Source organism: Cupressus sempervirens, chromosome 11, assembly GCF_028749045.1.
Source record: "Cupressus sempervirens isolate cs-2001-9-10 chromosome 11, ASM2874904v1, whole genome shotgun sequence".
Taxonomy (NCBI): Eukaryota; Viridiplantae; Streptophyta; class Pinopsida; order Cupressales; family Cupressaceae; genus Cupressus; species Cupressus sempervirens.
The window spans coordinates 507,417,275-507,432,063 of NC_143128.1; positions in this window are offsets into that span (position 1 = coordinate 507,417,275).

The window sequence follows — 14,789 nt, forward strand, 5'->3', positions numbered from 1 at the left end:
AGTACCAATATCTTAAATCACACATTTAAAATGAGAAAAAATATCATTGATCAACAGTGCCTCGGGATGGATTTGTAACTGTGCTCCATTTAGATCTAGGGTTTCAACAACTACATGAGTGTGCTTGAAATTTGGTGCCTTCCATTCTACACCATGAACCAACATGTATGATCCTCATTTTTCTTTGCTACTGGTAGCTATCATCTTTACTCAGTAGGTTTTTTTAGAATTCAAAAAATTTGATAACAATTTGCTCAAATCTCTTGAATGGTCTTGAAGATCACTCTACACAATTTTCTCTTGAAAATTCATGATAAAGATGACCTCGATTCATTCCTTTTATCAAATTTTTCCATAAATGCCTAGTACGAATGTTAGATCTAATTGATAGACTATCATCCACTTCACTTGCATTGATTACTTGGTAGAGTCTTCCATCATTCAGTAACCATACAAAACTTAGTTATTCTTGACCTTGCTCAGTTGAGTCTGTGATCGGACCTCACTCAGTAGTAACTGGTACCTCTTACCTGGTGATCCCTTTACATCTTGAATGCTGATATAGATCTTTTTTCCTATCAACTATAACTTATTTATATGTCTCCTTTGGTAGCCTAGTTACAATTTTCCTTTGAGAAATCAAGTGGAAATGGTGGAGTCACCCAATTTTTGAGTGACTTGATCATCATTGCTCGAGCTTATATTCTCGATAAATTCAGGAATCCATTGTTGTCTCATTTATTTTATGATGTTATCAACTTTTACTTTATTTTCATCTTCTATTCTTTTAGTATTTATATAGTTCTTGGAAAGAAGAACAAGTTTTTTACAAATGAAACATCTTTTGGTAGCATCTATTTTTCACATGTGATGCTTTACACAATTCATTTGTATGTGTCCAAATTCTCCACTATAATGACATCTACACCATGCTTTATAATCCCAACCAAATATAGCTTTCACAATTTGTTCTGCTAGATTCAATATCTTTGTTTTGCATTCTGATGACTTGTTCCCATGCCTTTTTACATTTGTGACATTTACCTTCAAATATTTGTTTCTCTTTGCATTCATTTGCTCTATGACCATGCTGATTACAATTATAGCATTTTCCATCAAATTTTTCTTTCCCATTACTCCAACATTCATTTGAAGTATGACCTATCTTACCATTGTGACTATAGGTAGGTTTTTGGTTCCTTTGAGCTCCTTGCTTGGATGATTCTCCTTCTTCTATATATCTAATTCTTGCTTTTCCTTTTTTTTGGAAGTGACTTTTTTCATTAAACTGATTCATGTTTGCTTGGGATTTCAACATTCTTTCATTGGTTTGCCTTTCAATGTTTAGATCATTCTACAATATTTCATTCTTTGATCTTAGGTTCATGATTTCTTTGTTTGTATTGGTGAGTTGATTAATGAAGTCTGCTTGTTGAAGGGGTAGCTGCTAAAATTTCATTGTTCTTTCCTTCTATCTCTTCTTTTAATTTTTTTTCTCTTCCATGACTTCACACAACCTCACTGACTAAATTTATTGCTCTCTCTTAGTTTTCTTACTTCTTCTTGTAGAGTATTATTCTTTTCTAGTACTTTGACTACTTCATCAGCTTCATCTAAATTTCTTGAATAGATGTCTTTAATTTTTTCTTCAATGTAGAGTGAATCATTCATCTGGATTGCAAGATATTTTCTTCTTTTCAGGGATTGGGAGAGCTACTCTTTTTCTTTCTTGAGTTGTCCAATGGAAAATTCCAAATCTAGCTTCTCATTGTTAATAGCTTTGTCAAGTCTAAATACCTTTATTGCCTTTGATTTTTGCTCAAGCTATTAAACTTTTCAATGAGAACCACAATGCTCTGATACCAATTGTTGGAAATATTATGACAAGCTAAGTTACCAAGAGGGGAGGGGTGAATAAGTAACTTCTAAATTTTTTATCCCAATTATTAATTAAACCTTTATATGAATTCTAATCTAACTTCATGCATGAGAAATTGAAAAACATGAAAGTATAGACAACACTTTAACACAAGATTCGGGGACCCATAAACCTTCCAAATAGAAAGTAAAACTGGGGTGGGGATGATACCTACAAGGTTTAGTACTGAAGTATAAAGCTGGTCTGCTAAGGCTTACAATGATCACTTTTGATGATCTACCCTATTCCAAGCAATAAGGACTGCTAGGTCCACCTTGCAAAAGGATTTACAAACATACAATGAAGTATGCACTCTGTAAAGAGATCTATATAAGACTGTTAGATCTACCTTGTTAAAGGATTTGATTGATCCACCTATTAAGATTAAATAGTAACTAATCTCTAATCTACAACTTGGTTTGTTGAATGAGATTCCTCTAAGTGTACAAATCACCTTTCTATGATAGATGAATCTTTGTTGCTCCTTATACTATTGTAGCCTTTTTAATTTGCTTCCTAAAATATATTTTAGATGTGATACAATACATTAAATATATATTAATCCAATTACATAATTACAAAGTTAGCCAAAGGGTAGAAATTTAGGCTCTAAAGACTGACTTGGTGAGGTTCTGATACTCGACATCCACTATCAATGCTCAGAAACATCATGCACTAAATAGAAGTAGAAGCTCTATCCATATTGATCACTTTTGAGTAGTCTTCAACTCATTCTACACTCGTAACTTGGTGAATACTATGAAACTCAACATATAAACTGAGTCTCTTGATTCATACTACATAACTTGGTAAACACTATCAGCTTGAACTTGGTATAAACTAAGTCTCTTGGTTAACACTAAGTAGCTTGGTCAACACTAGATTCATATCACATCAACTACAAACTTGGTAAACACTAAACAACTTAGTTTGCACTAGTAAACTAAAGTTACACTAAAATACTTAGTTTACACCATTGTTTATCAACTTTGCAGTAACTACTTTGTTCAAACTATAATCTATCCATGTGACTTAATAGCAACTATAGGACTCAATAACAACTAGAATGCTTGGTTAACAATGTTAACTATACAATATGCTCAGTATGGACTCACAATCTGAATAAGTGCATGTCACTAATAACAAACATGACTACAATGTTAGCACATAGATCTTATATTGTGTACTAACAAAGTAAAGTTTAAGTGATTCATAGTTAAGGATATATTCCTGATGCAGGAGCATCCAGAGGTATAAGGGCAATCCCGTGTCACCCAAAAAATGTACTTAGACTTAGTTTCTATTTCATGTGTTTTCATTTTTGGATACCCATTTGCGTCAAATAAAGGTTCCAACTCTCACAGTTCCATTATCAGTGTGCTAGAAAATCCCAAAAAAATAGGAGCATGTAATTGGGCCATCATTTTGGTGAATTAGAAGGTGTGAATTGGCCAAATGAATGTAATTGTAATTTAGAGCATTCCAGAAAAAGAATCAGGTCAAAAGGCCCCACGATTTGAAAGTTATTGCAGTTTTTTGAGTTTTGGAGACCTCCTAAGAATGCTTCAAAGTCAAGTTAGGGGCATTAAATGACCTCAAAAAGGGCCAAAAAATGGGGGACAAGAAAATCTTGTCCATAGGGTTATAGAGCACTTTGAGATCTTTCCAGAAATGTAAACGGTTCGTCAATCGGAGCTACGGTTCAAAAGTTATGCCTCCTGGAAGTTCGATTACCATTTTTGGATTCTTCTAGATTTCCATCGACTTCTAACGCAGCTTCTGGAACCTTCTATTTTTTCGATGGATGCCTACTAGCACTTTCTAGAGTGTACTCCTAGTCCTTAACCCTTCGGGGTCTATTTAAGGAGATTTTTGGCATTGTAAAAGGTAGTTCGGAGTGAAGTTTGAGAGGAGGTACTGAAAGGAGAAATTATCTCCAGATTTATGCTATTGTAAGCCCTTAGGGCATGTTTTGAAGTTTATTTTCTCTGTACTATTTATACTAGCTTATTTTCTTTGTTAATACAATTTCCCTTTTCTGTTGTGTCCATTCTGTTCTTGGGTTGTGTCCCCATCAATTCCTAAGAGTTTCCTAGTGACATGATTAAGAGGAAGAAGTCTAAGTTGAAGATGTATGACAGTTGTGTTTAATTTACTATGAGTAGCACCGAAATAGAGCATCTATTTGTTAGTTTTGAATGTTTAAATTACATCTTTTAGCCAAGATATAAAGAGGTAATGCATAATCAACCAATGATAGGGGACAATCAGGTAATGACATCATCAAGTGTGCAAGACTTGGAGTCAGATGTGTAAAGTTATATATAGATCTTGAGCCGATAGTGTTATTGTAATTATAATTATCTATATATCTTATTTTAATTAATTGGGAAAGCCTTATGAAGATATGGTATGAAGGAAGGATATTTTTCTTGATTTTAAGGAGCAATATAAAATATTTGTTGTGCATTGTATTTGCAAAGTGGGAAAAGGAGCAGAGTGTGATAGAATGCATGTAGTAAATCCAAGGGAATATTGGATGTATAGTTCATAATCTAGTTATAAGATTAGAAGGACAATCAGTCTGATTGACAAGACAAAGACAGAGGAAAGAAGTACACTTCAATTTTATTATTTTGTAAGCAATAATATAGAGATCTTTTGGATATTGGGTTCATTGACCTTAACCTTGAAGCTATTTGAGCAGTGGGTACAACTATCTTCCATAACTCCTAACAGGGTTGGAATCTCCTAACAAGGATTTAAAGTCTCCTAAGAACTCATATGTATTGAGTGTTGTAATAGACTCCTAACAGGGTCTATCATCTAACAAGGAATAATTATACTAGTGCATCATCTTGTGGTTACCATCCCCACCATGGTTTTCCCTCTAATTAGGGATTTCCCTAGTTAACATATCTAATGTTATTGTGTATGTGTATCTTGTTGTAGTTTTAGTTTACATTACTCATATGGTTAAGATTTTTTAAAGTTGTTATTTTTGATATTAGTTGTATAATTGATTCATGTCGCCCCCCTCAGTTATATCAGTGAACTATATATTCTAACAAATGGTTCATGATCTTGAGTGAGTTTGACATTGAATATGTCAAAAGGAAAGATATCAAAGGATAGGAAATTGTTGATCAACTAGTAGAAGCACCAATGCAAAGTCTTCTACCATTGTATATTGAATTCCTTGATGAATCTATTTTATTGCTAACACATCAAACATGGGTGATGTTCTTTGATGGTTCCTTCACACAACAAGGATATGGTGCTAGACTTTTATTTATAAAACTATAGAAATATTATTTACCTAAGGTGTATAGAATTTTATTTCCTTGTAAAAAATATATTATAGAATATGAAGCCTTAATCAATGACATGAAAATTGTACTTGAATAGAGGGTGGCTGAATTGAATATCTTTGGTGATTCACATTTAATAATCAATCAAATCAATGATTTTTATTAGACAAAGGATAAAAAGCTAACATCTTACAAAAGAGTGGTTGATTATTTAGAAAAAATCTTTGCACATGTCACTTTTCAATAGATTCCTTTGGTATATAATAAGGTACCCGATGCAATGACCACTCTTGCTTCTATGCTACAAATGCCAGAAAATGACTTTTGACATGAGTTCCTAGTGGAGACATTATCCTACCCTACTTATGATTCACTTGAATCCTAAATGATATATTCTTTCTTAGGACACAAATCATCTTGTTACAATCATATCTACTCTAACCTACATGACTAGATTGTTCTAGACAATCTAAACCAAAATGAAAAATGTCACCTAATTCAAAATGCTTCACAGTATATCAACATTACTAATGACTTATTTAGGAGAGGTCTTGATGGTGCACTCCTTAGGTATTTAGAACTCCAATTGCCTAATTTTTCACCTAACCACAATTTTGCCAAAACTTGTAAAAATTAAGTAGAATTGTGTTTATTCATGTCTAGGGTTTCTGAGAAATTATGTTAACCCTCATAAAAACCCTAAGGAAAAGTCATATCTTTATATTTCATTGGAGTTTCATTCAAAATTGATTTAAAAATTTAAAAATAGGGATATGTAAAAAATCTTACTTAAATCTTTATATTCCTAAGTTATTGAGCTAATATTAGTTTTGTATTTTATGACCTTTTATATCTTTTAAGTTGTGACATTGTGAAGTCTCTTTAATCAAAGCATTTCTCTATTTTTCTTGCTAAACTATTCAAGTTTGTGAGGAGGCCAAATAGTCTATTCTTAGCTTAATGCATCTTTGCAATGATTAATATTAATAAACATGTTATAGGTGTGAATGAATGAAACAATAAAAAGTGTATGATCACAAGTCATTTCTAGTTTGAGGGAATTCAATTTGTGATGCTACAATGAAGGGAAAAAGGTTTTTTTCAAAAAAAAATTGCAAGGATGTAAACCAAAAAGAATTGAGTATATTTTAAGTTGTGACCATACGAATAGAAGGAAACAATTAATAGGAATATCATTGCAACATCATAAATGGTCAGATAAATTGAAAAGATAATGTTATGAGGATGCAAAAAGACATCAATGGTTAAGAGTTAAGATTAAGGAATCTTTGCAAGTGGTTAAAGGAAACCTCAAGTTAATGTAGCAAGGTTGAAAAATCTTGTAATTGTGCCTTCACATGGTTACTTGTTGAGTAAAGAGTTTAAGTCATGAAGTAGCAATAAAGAGAAAATAGTCAAGTTAAAGGGTTGTGGCATGATTAGACAATTAAGCCATGAAAAAAATTATAAGCAATGAACTTGCAAAAGTTATCTAATAGTCGAAAGAAATGTTCATCACTCTTTGACATGGGTTTCAAGAAAACTAATTCTAAGTTGTGATGTTATGAAATGAAATCAAGTAAATAAGTTTTAAACACACACAACATCACATAAGTTTATAATTAACTCAAGGTTAGAGTTGTGAAGGAGCAATTTGTTCATGAGTGTATCTTTAGGGGTTAAAATATGAGGTTAAGAAATTAGGTTGCGATTTTGTGAAAAAAATAAAATGTTATACTTAGAAGGTGACCATCACATATTTGCATGGTTTAAATTTGATGCTAATATCTTAAGTTGGGAAGTGGTGAAGAAGTGTTGATTGCACTTTCACAGGTTTTTAAGGAAAATTAAATTGTTAATATACAATGTTGGGAAATGAAGTAACATTCAAGGGAGACAAATAGTGCAATGTCACATAGTTAAAGAAAGTATCATGTTTGAGGAAGAAATAATGATAAAATTAGAAGCAACACAATGTTGCAAGTATAAAAGATGTTAAGTCCAAAGTTGTAGCAAAGATATGAATTAAGGAATAAACAAGTCATCACCTGATTGTAGCAGTCAGAGAAATAAGGTGTTGAAAAGTTGTGAAGTGGTGACAATCATAAAAAAAGTATTCATGGTATCACAAACTAGCATGGTCAATAGAGGAATAGAGTTGCAAGGAAGCAAACAAAGGGAATGGCACCATCATAGGTCAGACTTAGCAGTTAAAGAAAAGAGATGTGAGCCTACAAAGTAGTAAAGATATACCTATTTGCATGGTTGTAGCTTGAGAGAAGAAGGAGAAGAAGCTATGGTGAAGGAGTAATAAAGTAGTAATTACTTAATTGCAACTCTCATTTGTGAAAGCATAAAATGGTTTTCAATGGCCATGTCTAAGCTAGATAAAAGGAACATGAGTTAGAAGTATAAAATATGACAAATGTTAAGATTAACCTCAAATAGAAATAACAGTTACATGTAAATATAACTAATACCAAAAACTAATAGATCGCATAAAAGAGAACATTAGACACCAAGATTTAACATAGTTCACCCAATCTATTGGATACGTCCAACAATAGCAAGTCAAATATTATTATGAGTTAGTGATTATAACCTGATTACAATCTGTAATCGCTTATAACTCAATACCACTCCAAGAACCAATTTTCAAATCACACATTATGAAAATCCTTATCCCTAAGCATTTTTATACAAGTTTTTTTCCACTTACAAAATTAGGGCTACCTCAATAATAGAAAAATAGTAGCTGATGCCTTTCACAATATAAAGTCATTTTTGGCTTCGAGGGCACTACCCTTGAAAACCCCAACGGAGGCATTTCCCCTCAACTCCACCCTATACTTTGATAGGGAGTGCACCTAGGATACTACCCCAGGACCCTATAGGGGTGTTGCCCCCAAACTCTAGTAGAAATAATGTAGGGAGAAAACTATACCAAATAAACCTCTAAGTCTTATTAGGCTCCATATCACAACAATCTCCGACTTGGAGAGTGATCAAACTCTAGAATAATAACCTACCCCTTGGATACTTACAATAGCACTACTAAACATATAGCTCCCACTAGAATATCAAACCACCCTAGAATTTGTTGTTCTTTTATTTTGTTCAATCAAGAAGACCAACCAAAGTTGAAGAGGAATTTAACTTCTCCCTTGTCACTACCTATGTAAGCATATCTGTTGGATTGTCATATGTATGTATCTTGTCTAGCTTTAACTATCCTTCATCAAAAACTAATTGAATAAATTGGTACCACAACTGTATGTTTTTTGTCTTTGAATGTAGAGATGAATTCTTTTCAAGATGAATGACAATCTAGCCATCTGTAAATAAATAACTATCCCTCTATGAATGTTGCAACTCTTCCCTAAAGAATTGAAGCCATATCATCTCCTTTGTTACCTCTATAGTAGCAACATACTCTACCTTTATAATGGATAAAGTATTAACCTTCTACAACCTAGAAACCTAGCTCACGATAGCCCCACCAAAAGTAAATACATAACTTGTAGTACTTTGCCTAGTATCAATATCTCCTACCAAATCTAAGTCAACATAGCCCTGTAAATTAGCAATAGAGCCCCCAAAGTGTAAATACTTATTGGATTCTCCTCTCAAATATCTTAGAATCCATTTAATTGCATTCCAATGCTCAATTCCTAGATGACTCATATACCTACTAAGAACTCCCACTACATGTGCAATATCTGGCCTAGTACATACCATAACATACATCAAGCTTCCTACAACTAAAGCACAAGTTACCTTAGATATCTTATCCTCCTCTTCTTATGTCTTGGGACACATCTCCTTAGTCAAATTCAAATGACTAGGTAAAGGTGTGCTAATAGCTTTAGCATTCTCTGCAGAGAAATATTGTAAAACTTTCTCAATACAATTAGCCTAAGATAATGTCAATTTCCTTTTCTTCCTATCTCTACAAATATTGATACCAAGGATTTTTTTTTTCTACCCCCAAATCCTTCATAGAAAATGCATGTGCTAACTAGCATTTCAACCCCTTAATGTGATCCATGTTAGACCTAGCTACATGCATATCATTAACATATAAACATAAAATAATGTAGTTTTCATCATCAAACCACTTAAACTAAACTAAATGATCTAAATGAAATGTATTGTATCCATGCTCATGCATAAACCTATCAATTTTAGATACCATTGCCAAGGTTCTTGCTTCAAGCCATATAAACTTTTCTTCAATCTGCACACTAAGTTCTCCTTACTTTTGACCTCAAATCCTTGTAGTTGTTCCATATATATCTCTTCACCCAAATCACCATGAACAAAGGCTATTTTAACATCAAGTTGATCTAATGAAGATCTTTAGTAGCCACAATACTTAAAATTGTGCAAATAGAAGTCATTTTAACAATAGGAGAAAATGTCTCATCAAAATCAATGCCTTTTCTTTTTGTACAGATACTTTTACCACTAACTTGGCTTTAAATTATTTCTTAACTCTAATCTCTTCTTTTAACTTGTTAACCCATTAATTCTATAAAGCCCTTTTACCTATAGGAAACTCGCATAAATCCCATGTCTTATTTTTTAGCAAAGAGTCCATTTCTTCTTTCATTTTAGACTCTCACTTAATCTTAGTATCCACCTACATTGCTTCATCATAACATTTAGGTTCACCAGCATCAATAAAAAAAATAGAATACAAAGAGGGATTAAATCTTTCTAGAGGTCTACTTAACCTTGTTGACCATCTAACATTCACTAGGGTGTGTGGTATTTGTTGTTGTGGTTGTTGTTGATCATGAGAAACTACTAGAACATTAGCTTTTGGAGTATCATCCAATACTACATAATCATTTTCTTTCCTCTCATGTTGCTGCAAAAAATCTCTCTACAACACTTTCTCATTGAATATGACATCCCAAATTTTTACAGTTTTATGATTTAAAAAATTCCAAAGCCTAGAACCAAATTCATTAATTCCATATCTAGAAAATAAACATTTCTTTTACATAGCTTCCAACTTGGTTCTATTTTCAGAATATATATGAGTAAATGCTTCACAACCAAAGGTCTTGAGAAAAAAATAACTGACCTTCTTACTAGTCCATGGTTCCTCTAGAATACCATAGCTCAAAAGAGTAGAGGGATATCTATTAATAAAATATAGAATAGTATTAATAGCCTCCACCCACATATTTAAGGGCAACCCTACATTAAACCTCATGCTTCTTGCATGCTCCATTATAATCCTATTCATGTGTTTAGCAACTCTATTTTTCTATGAAGTCCTTAGAATAGTTTTTTATCTATGAATACCATTAGTGTAGCAATAATCTTCAAATTCATAACTACAATACTCACCATCATTATTAGATCTAAGACATTTTAATTTCTTTCCAATCTCATTTTCAACCAAGCATTTCCATTTCTTAAAAGTTTGAAATACATCAAATTTATGTCTAAGGAAATAAACTCATACTTTTCTAGTTACATCATCAACAAATGTAACATAATAATGAGAGACACCAAGGGAAGATACTTGAGCTAGTCCCCATACATCTATATGCACAAGCTCTAATTTCTCACTTTTATTTTCCTTCCCAGTCTTCACAAAACTCACTCCCTTTTGTTTTCCATACACACAACTTTCATAGAAATCCATATTGACACATTTTAGACCTAGTAAAAAATTCTTTGAATGAAGTACTTTCATACCTTTCTCACTCATGTGCCCAAGTCTATTGTGCTACAATGGTGTATCAAAATCTACAATAGCTATTTGTTCTCCCTACTCAATTGTAGCAATTGTTCCTAAACATTTATTTTTTAATGAAACAATCAAAGTAGAAGGAACAATATGACCTTTAAAAAGATATAAGGTGCCTACTTTCACACATTTTTCTACTACAAGGGAACATTTTTAAACCTTCCAATTTATATCATTAAAAGTAACTATACAACCCTCATCACAGAACTGCCCTGCTGAAATTATTTCCTACTTAGCCTTGGAACAAGTCTTACCTCATGTAGTAGCCAATGATTCCAATTCTACAACTTAATCTTAACTTTTCCTTTTCCAACAATCTAATATGGTTCATTATTCCCCAACTAAACAAGCCCAAAATCCCTTTGGACATAATCAATCAAATAACCTCTATGAGGTGTAGCATGAAATGAAGCACCAGAATCTAAAACTCATGAATCATCAGCACTTTCTAAAGGTAGAAGTAAAGAATCTGCTTTTTATTTTTTAGTTACCACATTTATGTCCTTGTTCCCTTTTTTTTTTTTTATCTCCTTCATTATTCTTTTCAGTCCAACAATCTTTCTTCTTATGCCCTAATTTCCCATAGTACCAGCAATCTCTCGGTCCTCTAGATTGAGACCTCTTTCCCTTTGGCTTTCCTTTGATTTTCCATGATTTCTCATGGTTGAGTGGGAGTCTCATGGTTGAGTGGGAGTGATGAGGGTAAGCTAAGGGTTGTGAAATTTTATGGGAAGAATTTCCCATTATGCAAAATTCAAATTGAGGACTATCTTTATTAGAAGGATTTATGGAAGTCGTTAAAAGGAAAAACCAAGAATCAAGGATCTATGAAAAATGATGATTGGGATCTTTTGGATAGAAAGGAACTTGGAAGCATTCAATTATGCCTAGCACCATCAGTGGAATTTAACATCACAAAAGTGAAGACAACATAAGAGTTGATGAAAACCCTAGCAAAATTGTATGAAAAGCCGTCTACTTCAAATAAGGTATTTCTCATTAAGAATTTATTTAATATGAAAATGGTAGAAGGTGGATCTATTGTAGATCATTGAAATGAGTTTAATACTATTACTAGTTAGTTATCTTCTATGGGTATTAATTTTGATGAAAAAATTGGGGTACTCTTGATTTTGTGTTCTTTGCCTGAAAGATGGAATGACTTGGTAATGGCTGTGAGTAATTCTATTTTTGGATCTAATACCCTAAAATATGATGATGTGATTGGTATTATTTTGAGTGAGAAAACTCTAGGAAAACCTCAATTGGATCTACATTAGGAAGTTCCTTGAATGCGCAAAGAAGAGGTAGAATGACTGAGAGAGGAAATAATTCTAGAAATCGTGAGAAATCAAGAGAGCCCTAATTTCTTCATCAAATTAATACCCATAGAAGATAACTAACTAGTAATAGTATTAAACTAATTTAAATGATCTACGATAGATCCACCCTTTTTCATTTTCATATTAAACAAATGCTTAATGAGAAATACCTTATTTGAAGCAGAGGGCTTTTCATACAATTTCGCTGGGGTTTCCATCAACTCTTATATTGTCTTCACTTTTTTGATGTTAAATGCCACTAATGGTGCCAGGCATAATTGAATGCTTCCAAGTGCCTTTCTATCTAAAAGATCCCAATTTTCATTTGTCATAGATCCTTGATTCTTGGTTTTTCCTTTCAATGGCTTCCATAAATCCTTCTAATAAAGATAGTCCTCCATTTGCATTTTCCATGACTAAAATTTCTTCCCATTAAACTTGTCAAATATTAGATTACCCTCATCTTCCATCACTCTTACTCAACCATGAGACTCCCACTCAACCATGAGACCATCCAACAGAGGATCGCTAAAAAGAAAAAATGGCAATGGTCTGGCTAAAAGAAAAAATGATGATCATCCAGTTCTAATACCAATTGTTAGGATTAACCTTAGACATAAATAATAGTTACATGAAAATATAACTCATACAAGAAAACAATAGATTGCATAAAAGAGAACATCAGACACCAAGATTTAACATAGTTCACCCAATCCCTGGGCTATGTCCACCAATAGAAAGTCCAATACTATTATGATCTAGTGATTATAACCTGATTAAAATCTGTAATCCCTTATAGCTCAATCCCGCTGCAGGAACCAATTTTTGCATCACACATTATGAAAATCCCTAACTCTAAGCCTTTTTATACAAGCTTTTTGTCACTTACAAAATTAGGGCTAGAACTATAGAAAAATAGTAGCTGATGTCTTTTACAATATAATGTCATTTTTAGCTTTGGGGGTATTACCCCCCAAAACCCTTGTGGGCGCATTGCCCCTCAACCCCACCCTGTACTATGATAAGGAGCACACCTAGGGCACTATCCTAGTACGCCATAGGGGTTCTACCCCTTGACCCCATCTTGGGGATATTATCCCCAAATTCCTGAAGAAATAATGTGGGGAGAATATCATGTTGAATGAACCTCTAAGTTTGATTAGGCTCCACATCACAACAAAAAAGCATAGATTTTGCTAGCATTTCAAGAATTGATAGGTTTTTGAAGTGTGTTGATTCAATTTCCATTAATTCCATGCTCTTGTTGCAAAAATAAATAAATTAGAAGAAACACAAAGATCTCATTACCATTTTAAAAATTTCTTGAGTTATCAAAACTAAATCTAAGTTGCAAAGTAGTTTTTAGTGATTATCTAGCATATAGCATTCAAAATTGATTGAATTACTTGAAGTAATAGCTCAAAAATAAGATGAATTGATTGCACAAGCAGTAATTGAAGAATATACTTCAATGAAAAAAAGCTCTTACTCATTTGTTGAAGAGTGGATACATATTTTACCTAGTTCTACTAATGCATAAGCTACAAATGATCACACCTTCAAGGATCTATATGGATTTTGTATAGATGTAAAAGTTTGAGATAGAAATGGATATGAGTTGTTTTGGTTCTTCTCTAAAAAAACATAATGGAGAAGGTTCTAGTTTGCAAACCCTAGGCTAGGAATTTAGGTAAATTGATCATGATAGAAGTGTTTATAGATGTGGACTTGGTAAAAGTATTGATGAAATGTTATAATCTAGTTAGCAAGTTGTTATATCGAAGAGACAAAAGCATTTTCCTATCACTAGAAAAAGAAAAATTCATAGAGCCATTTTATTTGGGAGGCCAAATGGCATTGCCTATTGATGTGGATGACTTGACTAAGAATTTTAGGAACCATAAGAACTTTTATATGGGTAGGGAAATGACAAGGTAGATCTTTCAGTCCCATAAAGAAAAGGGAGAGATTCCAAGGAAGAAGGAATTGGAGAAAATCATGCCTCTTGAATTCTTTTAGAAGTATTTTGAGAATATTGTCTTTGGTTTGAACAAAGTCCTAGGTTAAAATGGAATCATGAATACCCTAGGGGACATTATGTCATGGCCCTAAATATTCAAGACCCCAATACCAAGGTTGGATATGATTATGTAGCATATATAATTAACAAGATACATGAGGAGATCACTTCTTCTCAGTAAGGACAATAGGAGAGTTTCAAATTCCCTAATTATTCAATGATTATGCATCTAATCCATTTCAAGAATGTTGATTCCTTTGGTCAGATCTTCTTTGAGTTCATACAGGAATGGGGAGAAATATTAGTAATGAAAAGGTGGGCATGGGTATGGAAAAGGTTCTACTTGTACTCAAATGTCATTTTTTTTTACAATTATTTTTTTCATCCTATTTTTAAAATGATAGGATTAGTGAATGAAAGAATTCCTAGAAGTGTTAGAAAGGTTGTTAAA